The sequence below is a fragment of the Danaus plexippus genome, chromosome 11, assembly GCF_018135715.1.
Source record: "Danaus plexippus chromosome 11, MEX_DaPlex, whole genome shotgun sequence".
NCBI classification, from domain to species: Eukaryota; Metazoa; Arthropoda; class Insecta; order Lepidoptera; family Nymphalidae; genus Danaus; species Danaus plexippus.
In genome coordinates, this window is record NC_083544.1 from 5825441 (window position 1) to 5851430 (window position 25990).

The window sequence follows — 25990 nt, forward strand, 5'->3', positions numbered from 1 at the left end:
AAAATACTTTTAGGATCATATTCAGGGATGTAACATAACATTTTATTAGTTTTGAAACTAAAGTTTCCAGCTTACTCGTCTCGCATGCATAACTTAATTTTGAAATTCGATGTCCACCTTTGCTAGTACAATTTGCATCTAAATGGGGTCACATGAGATTCAGTAAACCATCACTCTAACAATCGAAGAACTTTGATTGTCGTCTTCGAGATGAAGCTAAAATTATATTACAGGATTCAAGTCTACGTCACTTTGTGTATGCGTATATTGTTTATTTTTTATTATTCTTTACTTGTATATGCTCTGTTAAAACACGTTGTGTACATTTAAAAAAATGCATAAAATTTTCTTTGTTTCTCCAAATACCTCTCTGAACGTTTTTACACGAGAATCTTTTAAACTGCTAAAAATATTTCGATAGAAACTTGGAATAGTTGTATTCAAGACATGTTTAATTAAAAAAATTAATGTCACGAGAAATATGCGTCATGAATTTCATATTTCTTCTACCTAAATACAAAATTAAATCTAATATCACAGATGTATTTATATATATAAACACGGAAACAACTAATTGTATAGAATTGTAGCATAGATTTGAAACAATGATGTGGGTTTTAGATACCAAACTTACAGGAAAGGTCTGTGTACTCGTATGTCATCTATTCCTATATTATTGAAATAAAATGAAAATTTGTGATAAGTGTAACTTATTGTCTTAGCTAAGATGGCTTAATAAAAGATTTCTATATTCATTGTTAATCACAAAACGATTCATTAATTCTATTCACTTAACATTAACGTTGGAAAAAATCTAAAACGTCTGGAAGTGATAACAAAATTTATCAAATTTATTTTGTTTTTTTAAGTGCTAATTAATCTTTGCACCACATAATAGAACAGTAAATTAGGTTAATGACCTAACATAATTACGCGTTAAAATTTTCACTCATACGAACTAGCACGCCACTTTAATAAATCATTTCACCCCATAAAAGTACATAAATTAGGTATTAAGACGCGTTAAGTATCCTCGAATTAAGCTTTTATACCAACTTCATAAATTCAATGTACTAACTTTTAATAAGTCTTTGTTCCTTGCAAAATTCGAAAAACTCCATTTTATTTTTTTATTTTTTTACAATTCACAATAACTATATACTAAACAACAAAATTTAATTGCCACACTAAAATATTACTGATCATATTATGAGGTGATATCTGTTACAATAACCACAAAAAAATCATTTTTCTGAAGAAAAATTTCTATAGAGAATATTTTAAAACTTAATACACATTTACATTAAGTGTATACAGTAAAATATGTACCTATAAGATTAGAGAAGACAGAAACTTAGTCTTTGTTTCATGAACAAATCCTTTAGTTTAAACATTATTCATGGAAATTTTGTCAGTTTATTGACTAACAATAATTATGTAGTTAAAATCGCATATAAAATATAACAAAAATAACAGTAGGTACTTCGCATTTACCTCATAAAAATAGAAACAAGCCACAAAGTAATGGTGGAGTACTACAAAAACAGCTATCGAAATTGCACGATACGTAAGTTTGCATGTCGAGTGATGTTGAATGCAAGCAAGGGTTGTTGCTAGCTTGGGCGGGCAGCTCAGTCTTTCGTCGACCGTCGACCAGCGCAGTCGACCGCGCTCTTCACGCGACCCTCTATGGACTACGATCGAATAAACGAACACACAAAACTTCAGTGTAGTTTCAACTCCCAACAATCGAACATACGAGCGACCCTCGCCAGTTAATCCCAAGAAAATGACTCTGAAACTCCACTCCGAAAACTTTTCCCCATTAAAATATACGTATTTTTGTGATTAAAATCTCTTCCTTTTCAATATGCATCACAGAATTTATTACCGGAACCTATTTATACACAAGAAACGACTGAAGCTTTCTATTATCAACCTTTAATATTTTACAACTTTGTAATAACCAATTTACGAATTTACACTCTTTATAAATAACTTTGGACATTATTTTAAACCTGTAGTTATCTGGATAGGGATAAGTGCGACCAAAGACATTAAAAAATAAAATTTATGACTTATAGTGTTTTATTAGCTGTGTTTTAATACGTGTTTAGAAAATATATAAAAAAAAAAAATTGCTTAAAAGTTAGCATAGTGAGTGTTTAGTGTCCCCTGTGTGTATGTTATTTAAATATCTGATTCTTCCTGACTTGTGCATTTGGTAAGACTTATTATTTTATTATACTTATACTTTTATCATGTACCTACTTTAATTTAATATTTGGAATATTTTAAACTGCAGTCAATTTATCAAAGCAAACATGTAAAAGATATCACGTTCAATGTACCCTATGATGTATTTTACCGTCGGTACTAAATGACTCGTAAAAAGGTGTATGTTCGTATATCTGCTAGATTCTCATAAGATCTGTGTATCACGTATTTTCATTCTTTACACGTAAAAAGTGTTTCAGCTTACACATACAGCAAACAATTATTTAAAATGTTAACAGGTCGAGCGTCCTACTTTCAATATAGCTCATAATGAGAACATTAAAGTTTAGTGTTCAACGACATAAATTTGCGGACTGCAAAAACTACATGCAAGAAAAATTACACTGTTCCAAATTTAAACAATAAATCAAACATAAATTTACATAGACTAAAATTAAAGCAAGTTTCTACAATAATAACCACTTTGGCCTTATTTTTTTTTTTATTATATTTAGTTGAGATATCAATGCCATGGCAAAGACAGTTTCGTATATCAGGTCAGTTATCAAAAATTTAATATTGTACTTATATTCTATATTTCTATACTAATTCAAAGATAGATCAGGAGGGACTTATGAAATAAAATGGCATCATATTTTGATAGCAAACAAAACTATTATTGAGCTGTCACCAAGCCATATTCCCGGCTGTTTTGGTACTTACATAAAGATTATTCGGACTGTGCCAAGTCCAATGACATCGTGGTTATTTTTAAATGAGTTATACAATGCCAAATAGTATATAGTTTCATTATTGTTTGGCATTTACTCGCATTATGTACATAATGAATTGGGATAAGTTTTTTAATCTCTTAGCATTTCTTTATACTTCGTCAATTTCTTATCATGTTTAAAAATTTTTTCTGTTTCAACTCTTATTACTTGTCAAATGAAATGACTTTGCAGGCTCTTGACTTTTATAACTACCATTTCGATTATTCAATTTTTTGATCACTTCTACTCGTTACATTTATCAATACATTTCCAATAAACATATTCTTAAAAATAAGTAAAACTAACATAGCACTTAATGATAACAAATAGTAAGCCTTCGAGGTCGAGCAATTATGGATAAACTTAAAATTCTTAAGGTTTTCCTTTTTTTTAACAACTCCATACATAAGTTTTAAAAGTAATTTATTCTTGGAAATTTCAAACTCTATTAAGTTGTTGCTTAGCAAAACAAATAAAGAATAACTAATAATTTGTTTTGAATACAATATTTTTTTCCATACATAAAGTATTTTATGCTAGAGTTAACAGGATAATATTTTTAAAAAGAAGTCTTTCGAAGTCTTTCAATTCGTTTGTCAAAAGATATGGAAATCAGTCGGAAAAAATCTTTCAAACTTTCTTTAAATAATGTAATTATAATTTAAGAACATTTGATTTTTCTCATGCCATCACATAACCAATTTTCACTCACAACTCCTGGAAAGTGGCGACAAAAGCTTAAACCCAAGGTTTATCACCTCAAGGATTGTTGTAACGATTCTGTAAATTCATTGTATTATACAACTCTGACCCAACCCAAACAAACATAATTGAAATTGGACAAAACCAGACAAGTTTCAAGTTTAAAGCATCTCAGTTTAACTTGATATACATTCTGAGAAATTTTGAAGATTTCTATTTTTTACTGGTCAGTTATACTAGCTATTCCCTTAACGTGTTTTTACCTCACCATTAAGTTATTTCATATTGTTAACAATGATTACTAAATTTATTTTCAAATCACATATAACATATGTGATGAAAAAGCCTGTATAAGTTAAATTTGAAAAAAAAAAATCATATTTTAACTAAGTCCTAAGCTTGACAGTAGCTCGCACTATTGATATTTTAAGATGTTACTTGATTTAAAAAGTGTGAAGATCAATTAAATCTTTTACATAAATAGTAATATTACTACTTCATATATATGAATTTTATTCTAATATAATAATATATAACATTAAATCAATCCTAATCCAATTATTGCGTTACATATAGCACATCAGAACAAAGCTTTGTTAAGAGTTTAATTGTGTAAAGTTTGGAATTCTCGAATAGGTTAACACTAATTTTCATGACGTGCGGTTACCCGCAAAATCAAAGATTTGATTCAAAACATAGTTTCCGAATTTCAATTTACTTGAGTTTAAAGTTATAGTAATAATTACATGACAAATAATTCCTAATTGATTGTAAAGTAATAAATTGTAGAGATTTACCAATTTTTTAATTTCCAGATAAAGTAAATAATGCTTGATTAATGTTTAGTTTTGTGTTAAAAACAACTAAATGCTTAAATTCCAATAATTAAAATACTTATAATGTAACGGACATCATAAATTCATTGAGACTAATCAATAAGTTTATCTTTACTCTAAAGCAAATGAGAATTTATTTAATAAGTTTTAAAAGCAAAATTTTATTGTAAAATCTTGAAAATGTTCCCACGTGTAGACTGCGGAGTTAATAATAAGACTCAATTTCCTGAGGGAAACATTTGGTTAGTAACGTGGGAAACGTTGAATTTTATATGATATTAAGGCGATAAAGGATATAAAACACTTTATAATGATACTTTAAAACGATTTATAAAAATGAACAAATCGCTACTTAAAGTTTTTATATATTTAGACGATTTAAATGACAATAAAATACTTCATGTATAGACAACGACAACATCGTCACATAAAAAAAAATTAAACTGTTATCGCAAAGCATTCATTATTACAATATCATATACAAGTAATTATTCATACTATCTATTGTTGTCACAATCCAGGTTGTAATTGTTGGTAGGCGTATCTAATCTCCAGTTGCAGGGTATTCGGATCAATACACGTCTAAAATTGGATAGGTATTGCATATTCAGGTTACAGAGCTGAAAATACTGAGACACATTTACCATATTAATAAGCAACAAAGGCGAATTCTGATTTCATATGCCATTGAAAAATACAAACGTTAGCAAAAGAAAAAAAAATTAAAAGGTTTTTAATAGCTTTTAGAAATTTATAGCTCTATAAAGCGATATGTTAGAAAAAAATATATTAAATAAAAGAAAAATGTGACAGCTCTAAGACGTGTTCAGTTGTAAGTGATTGGATACTGCAGAGCCCCTCAGTTATTGAACGTTTCCATCAAGAATGTCAATTGCGTTACACGTGACGGGATGGCATATTTTTGTGTATTATTTTGATATGTGCTGTGGGAAAGTTTTAAATATTTTTGGACACTTCTTTCATCATAATTCAACAAACACAATAACCTCTTTGATGCACATTCGACATGATTCGAAATAAAACTTCAAATTATTATGAAGTCAAGGGAAGTCCTATCGCTTAGAGTGATCATCTACAAGGGACCCTTCAATCGTAAAAATATTTTTTATACCTAGACCGCGACTTCTGCAATAAAATAAAATACCATTTAAATTATAAAGGCCGAATACCCGTTACCGTGACACTCTTAAATTTTTATGCTAAAATTAATCTGTTATAAAGTTAAATTAGGTTTTCACTCAGAAATTTTGTTTTTTTAAATTAATATTGTAACATAAAATAGGGAAAACTAGGTATAATAAATATGAAAATATATGTACATATATTTATCATATTTTTTTTTTTAATTAGATAAAATAAACTAAGATTATGGGATATTACTACTCGTTTTTTTAATTTTTTTACAACAGCATAATCCCAACGTTTAATGAATACACGCGAAAATCTTAGATATAATTTTTTTACTTACACTTTTATCCGAACTTGCAAAACTTATGATAAACAGTACAAATACTAATTACTCATAAAATGCTTTGATATTGTGAAACCATTATTTGCAGGACATATAATATAGTAGAATAATACATAATATACATATATGTACTACATTAGCCCTACAAAAAAATAATTTTAATTTTATTATTTTATTGGTGTTATATTTGATAGTAATCTAACAAAAAAAATTTAGAAATTATTTGTTTATAATAAATGTTTTTCTAAGTTAATGAAGTTTTGTACTTACTTGAATTTTTATAGCCTACACTGTATAAGTGTAATAATTTAAATGCTATATTATGTTATTAGATCTAAGACTTTCGCCAGTATTCATTTAAATGAAACAAATATTTTTCGTATTACTACGCGTAATTTATTAATTTAAAAACTACATACTCCTGTAGTTTCGGTTACTTTGCAGCAACTGTGATCACGGGCACATCTTACCACGTCTCATTGCCTATCTCATCTATGTTTATCCTCGAAATTATTTAGTATTAATGTTACTTGTCTAAAATCTATTTCCATAAAAGAATCTACAATCTTGTGACGAGACTTTTTGAAAATAGTGAGGGTTGATGAAGGGCCTACATAGTCCAACATACACTAACTTTTAGGAACACGATACAATTAGGATAAATACAGAGGGCTGAAATTTTTACTTTTATTCATTAAAGCACATCTTGTATTTTAAAAAAGGAACGTGCTATCTAACATATTCTCATCATTATTTTGCGCCGAAAATAGTTTTTAAACTTTTCTATTAAGTCCTCATGTGAACAGTGTAAACCTATTGCATATTACACTTTAATTGTTTTTAATTTTTAGATGGCATTATACTTCTGTAATAATAGCTCAATCTATCATTGTTATAATGAGATCTAAGACTTTCACGAGTTTTATTCATTTAAATGAAACTAATATATTTTCGGATATAGTACGCGGATTTTATTATTTTAAAAACTACATAATCCCGACGTTTCGGTTACTTTTCAGCAACCGTGGTCACGGGCAGACCAGATCTATCATATTGTTTATTTATTATACAAGTTCACTTACTGAATATATTATACAAAAAAATATTTTTCTTTTATTTAACCGTGATGTATTCGTGCAACCGTTCTTTCCTTTAGTTTTTATTGTCAGTTATTATAGAGAGAATTTAATGAACGTCTTAAAATGGTCATATGATAACATGATATCCCGGATTACAATGGTTTGATAAGGGATAAATATCGAGACTTACAAAAACACTTTAATATCGTCTGTCAATTATAACGGTTGCTGTAAAGTAATTGAAACATCGAGTAAATGTAAAATATGTTATGAAAACCTGTAGCACTTCCAAGGAACATAGTTTCATTTAAAATGTGTACTCAAGAAAATCAAAGTTATCTATCTATAAGAAATAATAAGTTGCTGTAAAAATACTGTTATGATAAGGATAACTTCTTAAGTATAGATTACAAAACTAATGACAGAGTTGACTTGAGATTCTGGTTTTAATTTTTCTAAGGGCTTTCTTGTCTTATGATTTTTTTATTTCGTAGATTTTTCTGACTCTATTTTCAAAGTTTATTATTAATAAAAAAAAAATAAAACAAAAAATAAAAGTTGTAAGTTGATTTGAACCCAGAGATTTATATGTATAAAAACTGTTTTTAGATGTTTTCTAAAGAAACATCTTCTGATGTCCTTTACGTTAATTTACTTAAGTAACAAGACTTACTTATGGTGTAAACAAGATTACCGTGTTGCAATCCAATAATACATATTAATAAGTTCAAAGGTACGTGGAAACTTGCGTCAATTAGGTAACTGTCAATCACATAAACAGGTCATATTTAAGCTTTACTATAAGATAATCATCAATTAAGTGATTTTCAGTAATCACATAATTCTTTAATGTTTATTGATTTTGGTAATCTTACTGATATTATAATTTTGATAGTCTGTAAGTCAGTGTGTCTGTATGGATGTATTAATGTCTCGACGTTTGAATGTGTAGATTTGTGAATGTATTGATGTGTTAATGTGTGGATTTATGTATCTGTGGATCAACGCGTGTATGTATGAACTGCTTTTGAAAAAACTGAACAGTAATGTAGATTAGACAACTGTGAACTGTATAATAATCAAGCTTAGAAATTCCGTAAAGTTATCGAGGTCCCTCGGCATGACAACTGTTTTTTTGTATGCAGACACATGATAAAGACCACTAATATTGCTGTCGATAAGTTTTTTAGTTTTTTAACACTTTATATACATTCTCCTTCAAGCTGAAGTCATAGGCAACACTAGTAGAACATAAAAAGTAAGCTCAAGTATATTAAGTAATTAGAGCTAAGACGATATAGGAAGAACATAAATTAATTTTATAATTAGATTAAAATAGTAACTAGCACAAGAGTATCGTCCATCCATCTATATTTTAAAATATTACCTTTTGAAAAGTATGGATTCCGGCATAAGGCTGATTGAAACACAAAGTCCTTCCATATATTCATCATGAATTCTGTCAGATCATAACAGGGCCAGCTTAATTTCTTTAACGTAAAATTGATCTTAATTAGAAAATTTTTCTTCCTAGTTATTTACTCTAACTTTGATCTCTAACCATGTTTTAAAGAGGCTCAGTGGCTCAGCTCAGCCTTTCAAAACAGAATCTCACACGCTCAAAAACATACAAATTTAATAGCAAATCAAACTAGCAACCTATACTGGCAATAGTCGTTCTTAATTTTCATAAAGATATCAATAGTATAAAAAAAAATTAAAACCCATTTTCATTAACACTCTAAATTTAACTTTACTTAAATAATTGAAACTATATTTATATGTATATAGTAACGTTTTGAAAATGATGCTATTTCCAACCGCTGGCATATTTTGTTTCTGCCGTATGATGCATCCTAAAGATATATTTAGGTTTCTTAAAATATCGTAATAGCTCATAAAAGTAAATAAGAACTTTCCTTTAGTGTTGTTTTAGTCACATTTGTCTTATATTTTAATTTAAATATCAGTTAAAAGGCTTAACAAAATTACAAGATAGCAAGATGTTTCTAAATTGAATAAATATTTAAATTTCGGATTAATTATAGTAATAATTAGACACTGGAATCAATTAATTATAGAAACTGTATTCATTAAGTGTTTTTTCTATTAATATGTAAATTTATTTTATGTTTGAATAAGAAAAACATTAAAATTTGTAGTAAAGAAACAATGTCATAGATTCATTTTTCGTTGCGATATTAACGTTTTATCTATTTATTCAATGTCTCTTCTTCTTAACTTATGATACATATTCAATTAGAAAAAAATCATTTCCACTCCAACATGTCATACATCAAAGAAAACATTAAAATATATGTGAAGTAAAACGTATTTAAGAAGACGTGAATTCCGCTGTCAAACCCGAAGGTTGACACTATGCAGTTAGTAAGAATTAAAGGTCGTGGTTTGAGGAAATAGTTTAGTAGCCAATATATAAACAGCTGACTTGAAACCCGGCCACAGGTGCTTTAAATAAATTTAGATGGTGATTCCTCGTTCATTGTCACCACCAAGGCCTCACAGACTATTGTAAGAACAAATTATTATATAACATAGGTTGGAATTAAATATTGTAACTACTGATTTGTTATTTCACACATGTTTTGAATGTTATAATAATATACATATATATTTTATATACCTACTAGCTGTTACCCGCGACTCCGTCTGCGTAAGAAAAATAATAAGACAAAACTTTAAAGCCCCGTATGCGCCTTGCCTCCCTAAGTTACTTTTAATTACATCAGCTACCTGCCAATAAGTCCCGTTAAACGCAGTTCAGCCATTTTACATATTAGCTAAAGCAAACATACACTCGTATCGTGTTTGCATATATATAAAAAAATAGGGGTTGGTGATAAAAAAGCAAAAATTTAGGGTTGTGTATATTTTTGATGCCACATTATAAAAAATAAAACCAAAAAATTTCGTTAAAAAATTAAAAAAAAACAGTTTAAGGGTGAATAACCCTTACCACTAAGGGGTATGAAAAATAGATGTTGGCCAATTCTCAGACCTACTCAATATGCTCACAAAATTTCATGTATATCGGTGAATCTGTTTCGGAGGAGTACGGGAACGAACATTGTAACACGAGAATTTTATATATAAGATATAATCTTGACTTTTTTTTTCATTCATTTAGACAATCTTGTTCCACTGCTGGACATAGGCCTCTCCCAATTCACGCCACAGTACCCGGTCCTCCGCCTTCCGTAGCCAGTCCCCTCCAGCGACCTTATTCAGGTCGTCAGTCCACCTGGCAGGGAGGCGTCCTACCTTACGGTAGCCGAGTCACGATCTCCATTCTAGGACTCGTCTGCTCCATCGGCTATTGGTCCTTCGGCAGACATGACCAGCCCATTGCCACTTCAGCGAGCTAATTCTGCGAGCTATGTCGGTTACCTTGGTTTTTTGTCGGATGACCTCATTGTGAACTTTATCCTTCAAAGAAACTCCGAGCATAGCCCGCTCCATATCCCGCTGTGCGACTTTGAATCTATGGACCAGTCAAACCGTCAATGTCCACGTTTCAGCACCTTAAGTCATAACAGGTAAGACGCACTGGTTTTACACTTTTGTCTTCAGGCATTGCGGTATAGGCGAAGAGAAAACTCGACGGAGTTTGCTAAATGCTGCCCAACCCAACTGAACCCTGAGATCGACTTCTCGCTCGAAGTTGTTTCTACGGAGCTTGATTACTTGCCCTAGCTAGATATACTCCTGAACAACTTCAAGCATCGATCCTTCGACATATATCGGACTTGGCAAAACATGTTCATTGAACATCACTTTGGTTTTATCCAGGTTCATGCCAAGACCAACCCGTCGTGAGGCTTCATTAAGGCTATACAGCATCCCACTTAACTGTTCCAGCGACTCTGCTACTATAACGATGTTGTGGGCAAACCGAAGGTGCGAGATGTGCTCATCGTTCACGTTTATACCCCGTCCAGTCCAGTCCAGATTCTTAAAGACATCTTCAAGTGCGTTGGTGAAAAGCTTCGGCGATATAACATCCCCCTGTCTCACCCCCCGACGCAGCTCGATGGGGTTGATCTTATGGTCCTGGAGCTGGACGGTCATGGTGGCGGTGTCATATAGTCTTCTTAGCACCTCGATGTATCGCCAATCTATACCACATCATTTAAATGAATCTAATATATTTCGGATATACTACGCGGATTTTATTATTTTAAAACTACATAATCCCGACGTTTCGGTTACTTTGCAGCAAAGCAGACGAGATGTGAATGTTTGTCAGTCGGTTCTTGTTATTTATCATCTACCGCCATCGATTTCTTAATTTTCTGGCGTATCCCTCTGGATGCCGGCAGAATTCGCTTACGGTGTCAGAGGTCCTGTGGTGTGGTCACGGACATGGGATTTTATATTTTCAACACCAGTCCCAGGTGTTGGATAGATTCCAGCCATCTTCTCTATTGAAATTTGGATGTTTTTTAATTTCAATAGCCTCGGGGATTAACCTCGTTATATACCTGTCTTCACGAGCGAGGATTTGTGGTTTATCAAACCAAATGTAGTGGCCTGGTTTGTCCATTGTGTGTTCACACACTACTGACTTCGACGCGCGCCTATTTTTGATGTCTGAGATGTGTTCCTTCACCCTTGTACCGATGCTCCTCTTCGTTTGTCCTACTTATGATAAGCTACAATCACAATCCAGTTTGTATACGAGCGCTTGTTGCAAAGGAATGGTACTCTTGATTGGTCTCAAGAATTGGCTCACCTTCTTATATAGTTTGTAAATAGTCTTGATCGAAAGCTTCTTCAAGATGTTGCCCATTCTAACTCCCTTCACATATGGTAATATTGCAGATTGTAGCTCAACTATGGGTGGCTTCAAGTGGTTCTTGCGATGCTGGCGAGACACGGGCAGGTTGTTGGTGGTGAGAGCATGTTTTACATGCCGCAGCTCGGTCTCTAGTTGTTCAGCATCACAAAGGTGTTGGGCTCTCTTTAACAAAGATTTGCATACGGTAGCTAGCTGGATAGGATGGTGGTGTGAGTTTCCATTAAGATACCTATCCGTATGTGTGGGTTTCCTATAAACAGTATGTCCCAAAGTATTATCAAGGTTCCTAATGACAAGTATATCAAGGAAGGTAAAAAATTATTTGCCTCTAATTCTATAGTAAACTGAATCTTGCTATTGATAGAATTAAGGTGGTTAAGAAAAGCAGATGTTTTATTTTTATTTAATATTGTGAAGGTGTCATCTACTTACCGTTTATATATTAAAGGTTTTATTGGAGAAGAGCAAAGGGCTAGCGCCTCGAAGTCCTCCATGAATATATCAGCGACAACGGGGGAGACCGGCGAACCCATTGCAACTCCATCTACTTGTATGTAGAATTCATCCTTCCACATGAGGTAGCCAGATGTTAGGCAATGCTTTAAAAGGTCTGCATATTCAATAGTCATATTGTTATCCTTTAACTTACCTCTTACAATCTCGATGCAGTCAAGAACAGGTAGACTAGTGAATAATAACTGTATATCGAAACTGATCATACTGTCATTGTCTGTCAATTTTAGGTGTTTTATATCATTGACAAACTAATAGGAATCCCTAACAAATAACTTTGTGTGGCCCCGGAGTGGTGATAATATCTTTGAAAGAAATTTTGCCAGTTTATAAGATGGTGAGTCAATCTGGCTTACATTTGGGCGTAAAGGAACATCTTGTTTATGGATTTTAGGGAACCCATACCAGCGTGTGCAAAACCACCGAAATTGTATGGGTTACCTAAAACCCCTGTGATCACGGTAGCTGAAAAGTAACCGAAACGTCGGGATTATGTAGTTTAAAAATAATAACATCCGCGTAGTATATTCAAAATATATTAGTTTAATTTAAATGAATAAAACTCGCGAAAGTCTAAGATCTATACCACATCGTTGCAGAGCGTCCAGAACCGCCCAAGTTTCGATGGAGTCGAAGGCTTTCTCGTAGTCCACAAAAGCCAGACACAGCGGCTGATTGTACTCTTCTGTTTTCTGTACAATCTGCCGAACAGTATGGATGTGGTCTACGGTGCTGAAGCCTTTTCGAAACCCAGCTTGACTTTAATTATAGCTATTTAGCATAGGCCAACAGTATTAAAAAGAAATAAAAACTTTGTTATAATTTTAAGAATATTTCTTAAAATAGAATAGAAATATTGAAGACGTTAAGTAACTCACGTTTTGAGTAACGCTACATTACTGAATTAATAATTACCACACTTAAAAACTACTCTGTTTGAGTAACTTCACAGGATTTATTTGTGCTGTTTATCTTGCAGTCAGTTTCCGCGTCTATCACTTAATGAAACAGTCGTTTTTATCCTAACATCAGATTTTTAGGAAATCAATACAGCGTCACAATTATGGTTGTTTACAAAATGTATGAAAATTTTTAAATTACACATCTATTTTACATACAACCAAAATAATGAATGTTTTAGAGTCAAAAACCATTGTTGTTGTTCAAAATTTTATTTTATGTAAGATTCCTCTTAGTGAGGTATGATTTTATAAAAATTAAGAATCTTTTTATTCAACGGTCACACATTATGTAAAATAAAAAAAATCAATATAAAAAAGCCACTTCTATGGTCTAAAGGCAATTTCTTTACGTATCCTAAGAGTGAAAGATCTTAACAAGAAATAAGTAGGATGTGGATGTATGCTTGCCAAAAAATTAAAAATATTATGTAAAAAAAATTGCATAGAATGCGTTAGCTTGACACAAAGTTAAACATAATAAATAAAATCTATTAAATTTAACGAACCTACACTCTTTATTTGTGTACAAATGTATGCAAGCTACTTATGAATAAATATATCGTTTTACACTATCTTTGAAGCAGCTAAAAATTTTTTTTCTTGATAGAGGATATCTATTCCGCACTATAACAACTCGTTATATTATTAAAATAATAACACGTGTTTAATAATACATTATGAAATTAGGGTTCAAAGGTCTCTGTTAATAGTCGAGATACTGAATAAATGAAAAACATAAGTAATTTTTCCATTCACCTAATATTTATAATATAAACAAGGTCATGAGAAATTTTTTACACTAATATTTAATTTGATCCATAATATAAAATACAACTAATTATACGGAAAAATCTGTTGATATTGACGTTTCGAAATTTACATATCGCTCAATAGCACTTTCAGCAGACGCAATTACAACAGGAATGACATCAATAAATCTTCTGTTAAGTGGCAGCTTCTCCATTTTTACACGACCATAAACTGTCTAGTAGTAAATAAATGACCCAATTGACGTACAGTTTATAGCCGTAATTTTAAAGTACAATTCATTGGCTATGTTTCTATTGAGGCTGTAGATTTATTCATTAATATCAAATTTATGAGTAGCTTTAGGTATTATATACCTTTTTGTCTATTTATATGGTGAAACTGTAATGTTTATTATTGAGATTATTTGGTATTAATGTAGAATAACCCAAATTGTAAATGGAGGAATATATGGAGCAAAAATCATTCTCATCTTTGCTGATACTTTTACAAGTAATGAAAGGTATTAATATTTCAGTAGTTTTCTTTTAACATGGATTTTCCTATGGTGCAGGTACCCGTAATATTTAAAATGAAATATATCCATTTAAATGAAAGTAATATTATTCGGATACACTACGCGTGCTTTATTTTTGTAAAAAAAACTACATAATCCCGACTAATCCCGTTACTTTTCAGCAACCGTGATCATGGACAGACGAGATGTAACAGTAACCGAATCGTCGGGAGTATGCAGTTTTTTACAAAAATAAAGCACGCGTAGTATATCCAAATAATATTAGTTTCATTTAAATGTATAAAACTCGCAAAAGTCTTAGATCCCATTATGAAATATACCCAGTTTTGTCTTATAGAAACTATTAACTTTGAATGCAGTATAAAATAAATTAAAAACACGAGATTTAAAGGAATGTAATAGACATTGTGAATAATTTTTCAAATGATTGCAAAAACTCAGTTTATTTTTGTCTTTATTTAAAAAGAATGTTCAAAAGAGACCAGACCATGTGTTACGGTTTTAAAACTTGTAAGTTAATAACATAATGATGTCTAAGGTTTTCACGTGTACATATTTAAATGAAACTAAGTTTTTCGGATACTATGCGTTTTTCATTATTTTACATGTACATAATCCAGACCTATCGATTCCTTCACAGCAACCGCGAACACGGTTTTTAAACGGGTAAGTTACATTTAAACATCAATAATACCATTTAAAGTATAAAACAATTAAATTAGGTAATAAAAAGTTTAGTAGTAATCATTAATAGTTCTAAAAATGTTCGTCTCTTGCTACCGTGCACTAATCTACAAGCGTTTATGCCTCGGAAGTCATTTTACAGCCATCATAAAGCGGTTTATGCCGTATGCTTCTTAGTCCTTAAAGTTATAGTATCGTAGAAATGTTATATAAAATATTCACATATACGCTAGATGTTTCTCTTTTATTGCACCCATTAGTCTACCACCTTTAACCCGGTAGTGCGATGATAATTTCGAGCAATTTATCCATTACCAATTTATATGTTGTTTTAACAGTCAAAAATAATTTCGTCTACTAAGAAATATTATATGGTATTAAAGGTATATAAAAAATAATTTAGATTTACTTCTCCATTCTAATCGTATTTATGTCCATATTTTCTAATATTACTGAACTCGAAGAAAGCCAAACAACAGAAAACAAACATCGTCGTATTAGAAATATAGTTGATTTTCTTAATTCATGCAGTTATTACTCTCACAGAGAGTAATTATTGGAATATTTTAAATACTAAAATATAACAAATCCATTACACGGCTTCTTTTTAAAACAATTATGGATATGGGAAAGAAAGTTCCCAGTTTATCTGTCTTTTCAGAAAAAATGTCATATTGGGAACAACAATATACGAGAAATATAACCTGAAAGTCTTTATAGGTACTTCTTTATTCGAGCTGGGCGATACTTATAGACTGCAGCTAGATTCTAGATAAAGTTTTCTGATTGTTTTAATTACATTTTTGTGGTCAATGAATTATGGGATAAATATTATTTCAAACCCTTTTACAATTTATATTATTTCAAAGCCTCTGAAAATTATACATTTACAATATAAATCCAGTACACTTTGGCCTCGAGGGAAATTCCCTTACATTAAACATAAATATTCATAATAATAATTATAAAATTCCTTTATGAAATTTTGTTCAGTGATTACAAGATACACTTGACACGAACTTCAAATATCCTTTGAGCATACATATGATAAAAGATTAGTAATTTTCTGTATTCACTTGCTATAATATTATATACTTGAACATATTGTTTCAGAAGCCATAATAGATTTGGGGAAGAAATTACTTATTTCGTAACATATTAACATGAGAAATAATTGTATAATATTACATTGTATTTAGCATTTCTATTCTGATGGAATCCCTTAAAATCAATGATTGGGTTTGATTACAGAGAGTTTTATTCATTATATTAATTATTATTAAAGCTTGTTACGTTTATCGTCATTGAGATTTTTTCTATGGCCACAGATAGAAGACACTATCGAAGAGCAATGCGCAGAAATAACTCTGAAATATTTTATCTCTGTTAGCTTTTATTTCCATTCTTTAAATTGTGATTATAAATGATATCACTTGCAACACAAGAACTAACTAGATATAATATAATACATCCGAACTTAGTTAGTAGTAGAATGAAAAATGGTGATATGTTAGAATTATTATAATAATTTACGTTTTTAATTAATCTCAAAATATTTAAATATAGTGACATATCACATAACTCTTCGTTCAATTCATCACAACGTTTGCAATTTTATATCACATGTTTGTCATTGTGACTTTCAATATTAATATAAGGTAAACTTAATCATTTTCCTACCCCAAAAATAGAGACGTATTGCTTTGTTCATGTTATACAGATATTACGAATACGCTTTCGCTATTTGAAATGTTATTTACTCATGTTCTGCTAGTCGCGCGGAAAATTTTGAAGCTTACATTATTGTTAAATTATGGAAACAACGTCGTAATATCATCAATGGTTATATTATGAATATTTTTATCAGCATAATGGCATCATAGCATGCTTGTTTTTAAACAAAAATAAATTAAAGAAAATTTACGATAGTTATATACTGCGACCCATAGTTCCATTTTGCTCCCCAGGGCGTCTTTCTTTTGGGTTCACCCGTGCTATTGTTTCAAAGTTAAATTGAAATTGAAGACTGTGAGAACAGCTTCACTGAATTTCCATCGATCTAAATACACAACATATCATGAAGAAAAAACGCCCTCTGTGATAAATGGAATGAACTTTCGCTATTAATAAATAAATAAAATAATATCTCACTTTTTTTTAAATTTAAGTGTCCAGTTTATAATAAAAATAGTATCGAAATGGTCTTGTGAACTCTTTGTATTGTTAGTGAATATTACAAACTAAATTGTGGTTTAATTTTCTCTTGATCATAATTGTCAAAATAGAAATTTATTCAGAATTATATGTAGAATATATTTAGCCAATTTACTGACATATATATTATTTGCCTAATAAAATAATTATTACTTATCTTAATTACTAAACAATATTTTATTATTATATCCAAAGATACGTGAGTGGCCTAATATGTGCCGCACTTGGCCGCTAAATAAAATGTGTCAAAGCGTACATCAGCTCAATCTATTTTGGCATCTCATTATCTGGTAGTGCCAGAATTTTGTTGGATATACGTTAGGCAGAGATTTTAAAAATAAGTTAAAGAACAATTTCAACTACCTATAGGATTAAATAAGGTTATTAAAAACATTTTATGATAATGACTCCGAGTATTCTAATTTCTATGCCATGCCGTAACTGATACGTTAAATGAGAAAACGAAACAATAAAAATACAGCGCTAAATAATCTTAAATAATATTTTAAAACACAATGCCACTATTAAATACAACCAATAAATATTTTTAATTTATCAATATTTCATTTTATATTAATATGACTATTAAATTTACAATCTTAAAACAGAATATGCTTAATCGGCTAACACAAATCCATTCAGTTCTAAACAAATAACCAAATAACCTGTACTGTAAGGTACCTTTAATAACTTATTTGGTTATTGTTTAAACGAATTATTTAGATCTAAAATATCGAAATAAAAAAATCTTCTAAACCGTAGTTTGCATGACCACTATATCACAATTAACCTTCCGCAAAATTCCTCCACTAAAAACACATCCACCTGGACCTATTTTTCTCATAGAACGCACCCTGGTAACCTAAATAAGGGTAACATTTATAAAACGTACTTTAATTAAGACACTTTTTGTGTAATTAATTCTGTGTAACCCAAACGCAAGTTTTTTTATAGCGTCATATTCTGAAAGGAAAAAATAACGGCACGTGAAATGATCGTATTTTATTCACAGAGTAATATAAAATGTATTTAAGAAGCTATATCCATTTAAATTACAGCGTATTTTTATTTTATACGTTGTGAATTGCTTTTAAAAGTGATTGAGAGTACGTGATCGTACATAATTCAATTTTTCCATCGTCAAGTAAAAGAGATACGATAGTGATAGTTCATTAAAAATATCAGTTCTTTATAAAAAGAATATAAATACACAGTATCTGTTCATTTATATTGACCAAAATAAAATAGGCTCAATTTAAATGAAATTTTCAGCAATCAATATTCAGCAACCGTGATCACGGTTGCTGAAAAGTAACCGAGACATCGGGAGTATGTAGTTTTTTACAAAAATAAATCACGCATAGTTTCTCCCAAAAATATTAGTTTCATTTAAATAAATAAAACTCGCGGAAATCTTAGATCTCATTACGCTCAATTTATTTATTAAATTATAATGAAACAGTTGAACTAATTATTAGCTCAGATAAATTGACCCTCATTAATTTATTTTAATAACGTGGAAGTATGAAATAAAACATATTTAATATATATACTATACAGGAAGCTCAAAGATATATATTAACTTGAAGAAACTTTGTAAAGAAGTAACTACATTTAACCAAATGCTTTGTTTGTACCTAGTTTATAAGCAATATGTATTTGTATTTACTTTTCAGTTTTGCAATCCTTTGTAACTTTTAACTTCAATACATATGTATACCTACATTTTAAATTCTATAAAATCTTCTAGAATAACTTTTACTATCACGATAAAATTATTATAGATATTATAATAATCAATACACCTATGTTCATTTACAAAAACTAATTTCTTGTTATGTTAATTGAATTATTTCATTTGCCACCATCCCAAGTAAGATAATTTAACGTATATAGTATGGACGCCTTATTGCACACGTTGAAGACAATGGTTTTGATAGTGACCAACAATTCTGGTTTAGCGTTTTAGCTATGGTATATCAAATTTTGTAATTTACTGGAATTGTGACTTCCCGAGGTATCCTGCTCTAAAAGTTGTTGCTGGTCTGAGTCAATGGTGATTAACGTAGAGATTCCTCAGGGGATTGTTCTTTCTGCAAGCATTCTTTTGCCTCACATTAACGGGAACAGACCTGACATTTAGTAATGCAGAGGACAGCACAGTTATTGATTGCTATCAATCTAGGTCTCCAGTCACACCAGATTAAATTGAACTGGAAAGAAGCCATGGTTGATCGCATTATTACTTTAGGCAGACTCAGATTGGGCTTACGCCAAGCTTTGAAAATTTAAGCCAACAAATCAAAAGCATGTCTTTTTACAGCCAAGAAGAGTCCGTTCACCTCAAAACTTTAGAATGATATTAAGGTTACTGGGATGTCCTAAACCCTTTCTTGGAACGGTTTGTTGAAGCCTAATGTGACTGCAAGTAATCTTGGTTACTTCGTCAAAGTAAAACAGTATTTTATTGCTTGACAAGTTCAAGGAATATGGCCAGTCGTGTAGGGAGTTTTACTGCCACGGTTGGACAGTTGCTACCAAAGTTACCCGCCAGCTTTGGTCTTCGTGGAGAGCTGAAAAGAGGCTTATTCGTAACTTAGATTTTGTTTAAATCAATCTAGTCAACTTTGAGCACTGGTGTAAACTAGCCAACCTCTCGGTATATTGACGGATACATTTCAAAGATTATTTGGAATTTTTTTCTCCCCTCTTTACTGGCAGGCAACTAGACACACGGTAAGCCTCCATCCTTTTGTAATAATTTCTTCTCGTATACGGATGAGTCGATAAGCTTTCTTTTTTCGCATGAACGCACCCCAGGATTGGAATAATTTAACAGCATCAGAGTTCCATTTCATTTAGAATTTTGAGGACATTACGGTAAAAAGGAACAGGTCTTTACGTAGGAAGTACGTTTATCCTTTAAGATTTTTTTCTTCTTACAATCAGATGTGATGATAAAAAGTGTCCAGAACTAACTAAAAACAAATGGTTTTGATGTATATATTAAAAACATATATACTGCCTCTAGATTTTAAAGCATAAGCAACAAATTTGTCATTTAATCAATTCAATAATTCGTCAAGTCAAGCTGAAAGAGTTCAATAATAAGAAATAATTTAAAAATAACCAAGAGAAAAATATCTAGACGCTCAATCCGCTTACTCCCAGTAACGATAAAATTTAGCTTAACAATTTAATTTTAATAGGTTCAACTATTTTTAGTTCCATAAAATCGTTAACAAAGCGAATAATAGAATAATTTTTTGCATCAACCCTAATAATCTCCTAATATTATTAACATGTCACGGTTTATAATATAAATGGTCAATAAATTTGAAATCGTTAAAAGCAGAATATTAATATTTATGAGTAGCAGATCTCCACACATCCACATTTATATAGCATTCATTAAAAATTTTATCATTCTTGATATGTTAGAAATAATTATGAAATAATATACATATTTCTATTTCTTCCCACAATCCATTTTCTATTGTGAGTGTATTCGAAGTAAAATACGTTGTGTTTGCCCAAATATACTACATAGTATAAAGGGCTTTTATGCAATTCAGTGAGTTTTATACAATTTTATGGAACTAAACATATATATATATATGAATCTCCTTTTAACTTAACTTTAAGTTATTATATTGTCTGATTGAGTTGTACTTTATACTTACATAATATTTCTAGCAGAATATAAGATAACTACAAATATTTTAAAGTTCCCATCTCTCCAGATATACCGTCTGAAGTCTGAAGTGCTCGGTAACGAATTTAGTTATGCGGCGTCTAGCTGTCTCTTGAGCCAGATGTAAGATAGCAACTATGTCGATAAAATTTAACGGTACAAATCATAAACTTATACTTTAGAGGACCAACATCGTAAGATGAGTAAATATTTTTCCCAAAAAACACATTTTTGTCATCTTATATGACTGAAATACCACAAAGAGAAATTTTAACCATTTGCTCCCATCCTCAATTAAACTTGAACAACAGATGTGTAATTTTTAAGTTCAAAATAACGTTACCTTGGATACCAACCCTTTTACTTAATTAATTCGGGTAGAGGTGTGTGAGCACCACGCTCGTGGCCTTAGGGTTTGCATCGAAATTTTAATACACAAATGTGAATGTATGTGACATTTACAAAAAATAATATTTATGTTTACTTTGATTAACTTGAGAATACATCAAATACATATTGTCGCTAAACAAAAATATCATCCTCTTGTGTAACAACTTACTAATTAAAGTCAAACAAAACACAAGTTACGGCTTTTAATATTCTTTTCCATAACATATACATAAAGGAAATTTATATCATTATATTGCACTGTTTATACACGTAAGAAGAACACATGTCTGATCTCATGGAACATTAATCAAAGAGCCGTATCCAATTTGAAGTTAACAAGATAAAAGGGTTTGAAGTATACCGAATGACACGATCTTAGGTTTAAATGAGAACCAAAAGAGTGAAACATAAAGCACTATCGAGGTTTCTATTCAATACTAAAATAGAGTGACCCTTTAAGCTCAAATTAAATCAAAGGTTATTTCTGTATAGTTTTTTCTTAACACTTTCGAAGTAAACTGATTTATAAATATTATTTCTTGTATGTGGTCGCATTTCAAGGTTTCGTTTTTATGGGAATTTTGGAGTAAAGATAGATAAATATTGTTCTTTTTCACGGAAAAAAATGATAATTTACTTTTGATGTCAGCGAAAGGAAATTTTTAAATAGGAAATTTTTGCATATTTTTATAAAATTTTTAAGACCTATAAACATTTCGAACATAATTTTGTTCCAACATTAATAGGTTTTGTCCCACACGCTTTCTTTTTATACTCTATATAATATTACTTTTACAAAATTAAAATTTCCTAGAAATAATATAATAAATAGAAAAATATACTGTGTGTTATTTCTTCATTGTTATAGGCAAAGATACATAGAAACAAACATAAATATTTCATTTTTATGGGTCTGCAACTATATACTTACGCATTCATGACTACACGCACAGGCACATACATGAAGACACGCATATACGTATACACACAAAAACGCTAGTACACAAGCACACATATGCTGATATGCAAATTTTTATATTACGTATAGTATACAGACACATTAGCTATTTATCTTTTTAAACTTCATGTCAAAAGATATCCCCAGAAGTTTTACCCTAACATTAGTGTTGATAGAGGAACAGAATACTGTTCCCTGGTGTAAAAGTATATTTTTTTGCATGTACTTGTATTTTAATTACACTACACTTTTTATTGCATTTAGTGGAACAACTTCTATAAATAAAAGCCATTTATATAATTGTCTGTCATATTAAAATATTTTCAAGATTAAATTATATTCCTATGTAATTAAATTTTCCTATTGAGACTCACTACTTTAAAGGTTAGGGGTGTCAAAAATGATACCGTTAAATTTAAATTGATGTCAACAAGTAAAAACTTTCATAGACATTGTGATCATTCAGTTTTATTACTCCTGGGATTTTTTAATAAATTAAATCAGGGAATTTAATTAATTTCATAAAATGTTTGTTCTTTTTCACTTACATTCAAAGATATTGATATTTATTTCGATATTTCCAGTGAAGGCTTGACAGATAAATAAAATTCTGAAGCCTTACAACGGAGTCAAAGATCGTAGAAAGTAATTATGAAAATGTCTTTGAAGTCATTTGATACGAGCTTGAAGCACACCTACACTTTGAAACTGGTTATAATCCAACAAATAATTAATTAGATACATTAATTTGTGATGAAAAAGACTCAAGAGATTTAAATCTAAAAAGACTACAGTTTAAAAAAAATACCCGGTCCATTTTTATTTTGAAGTTTCTATTTAAATATTCATCACCAATTCAAAACAACAGCATATTTTACATGTAGAAGTGTTTTGACAGATTTTTGATGAAGTCTTTAGTAATATTTATTGCAGATTCATACTTCGCAGATAACATTTTGCACAATATGATAATTTTGTGCTTCCATCGATTCATCATCCAAACAACAGGAGTGGCCGTTTTAGCTTATTGTAGACCAACGATGAACAAAAAAAAATTATGTTTTATTACTTTATCTTAAATTATAAAATACATTTAACCTAGTACCCGTGATTTCTTTTGGTAGGTAATTAATATTTTTTATTTAAATAATTTTATGTCATAAAAAATACTTATCCATTATTTGACGACTGTATGTAAGTTTACCCGTGACATTACAAAACAAATAACAAAGTTTTTCACTAGTAGCCATCTTCCATTACAAAGATGTTTTACAAATATTATAACCAAAACAAGAAAACAAATTTCTTTCTAGTTCCTAGCGTATATAAATCTAAGGTATACAAATCATTTAAAATCATATTTGTCTAGCATCCTCTAATAAAAGATTAAGAAAGATCGAGGTAAAGTTGCTATTCGAAGTTTATTTGGAAATTCCGAAAACCTTAAACAGTCCCGAAACTTTCTTGCTACTACAGTTAAAAATCCTTGCTCATACTTGAATGAATTTTCATGTAATAAAGCTAATATTGTTTATAAAAAATACCATTTATAATATATGATAAAAGTTATTATACCGTTGTTAATTATATTACGATTTCATGAAACATGATTAAAGGTATCTTAATAGCGTAGGGACTTTATTAATATTTATGACTCAATCCGTGAAGCACGTCCTAGGGAATGTTATAAGAAATTTTTTATAATTTCAATCTTATATGTTTAAACCACTTAATAAAGTTATTTTTCCTTGTATCAATATATTCCTTATACCCTATAACAACTAAAGTTGAACAATTTTTTAGGTCTAGCCAATGAGCCAAAAGGTTTTGTAAATTCAATTCTCAATTATAAGGAAATACTATAATAAAAAAATTTAGTTACAATGTAGGACTATTTCAAGGTTGTTGTTATTTTCCAATAGTATTTAATATTGTAATTAATATCATAGTAGACAAACTAATCAGCAATTAGAAAAAATGGGGGTATCGGTTCAAGTTCAATAATAAATACACAGAATCCATTTTAGCCTTCTCTGACGATCTGGCAATACTGACACGTAACCCAACACTGTCAGGTACTATTAGATGAAGTGGATAAATTCTGTAAGCGGACGGATGGATTGAGGACAAAACCAAATAAATGTCACTGCCTGTGTCTCGGTAGGCGGAATACAAGATATACCTCATACGATCCGGGATTATCGTTAGGCGGTCAATGCGTTTCTACAGTTACGGAAAATGCACCATTTAAATTTTTCGGTCGTAAGATTAATAATATAGGTCGTATTCCATCTTTAGAAGAATTAGTAGATAGCTTTTTAAACGATCTCAACAAGGTAGATAGCCAACAGATCAGTAACGTCAAAAAAGCTTGCATCTACGACAATTACCTAACTTCACATTTAAATTGGCTTTTCCTCGTCTATGATTTTAATAGAACCCTGTTATCAAAATTAGATGCAGGCGTCATAAAGATGTTGAAGTTGTGGCCCGTGCTCGCGCTAACGGCGGATTCATCAACTTTATTAAAGGATCGCAATAGTTTTGGGATGAGTCTGAAAAGGCCATCGGAGCTTTATAAACACCTAAGACTCTCCACGATATATATTCTGGGGAAATCCATAATGAAGTCATTACATCGCTTCCAAAAGACAAAGATACCTACCCCAAAGCTAGAGTACGACTTTAATTCCATAAGCAGTTTATGATAGGAGCACAAAGTAATAGAGTAGGGTTAGGATCAAGCAAGAAGGCCCAAGATACCGATATATTGAAGTCTTTTATTCGGCATGACGAGAATGATAAATATAAGATCCATGCAATGAGTTTACAGTTGCAGAAAGAGTGGTTAGACATAGGAGATTTTTGCATCTCATGAGCACTAAAATGTGCACCATAATTCATGATTGGTCGCCAGCACTGCTAAAATTTTGTCAATACGTTCCAAATGACTCTCCTAGATCAGAGTAATTTAATAAGATGGGGTAAAGATACCGAAAAAACTTGCTATATCTGTGGAAAGGCAGTTGGAACTGCTAAGCATTTGCTGGTGGGATGTAAGGAACTCCTGGATAATGGTCAATACTCGCGTCGTCACGATAGGGTTCTGGAAATCATACGTGAAGCGGTTTGTCTTTCGGTAGCCAGAGCGTAAAGGGAAATAACCACAAACGAGCGATCAGTGGGTTTTGTGAGAGAAGGAAGTAGGGCTACAAAATCAAAAGTCAAGACTTACTCTATCATTAAAATGGCTTCGGATTGGACTATAATGATGGATACGTATGAAAAACAATACAAAATCCCAAAGGATATTTGTGCGTCGGCTTTCGGACCAGATATATTTATGTATTCGATAATTTTAAAGCGCATTGT

At 30.7% G+C, this 25990-nt stretch overlaps 1 protein-coding gene across 1 annotated transcript in view; it reads left to right on the forward strand.

The window, feature by feature from the left end:
• Positions 1 to 1630: 1630 nt before the first annotated feature.
• The window catches only part of LOC116765886 (uncharacterized), a 129273-nt gene continuing 104913 nt past the window's right edge, over positions 1631 to 25990 (forward strand). Inside the window, exon 1 of the mRNA XM_061522067.1 lies at positions 1631 to 2224. The gene's annotated coding sequence lies outside the window, so the exon portion shown is untranslated. The remainder of the gene's footprint in view (positions 2225 to 25990) is intronic.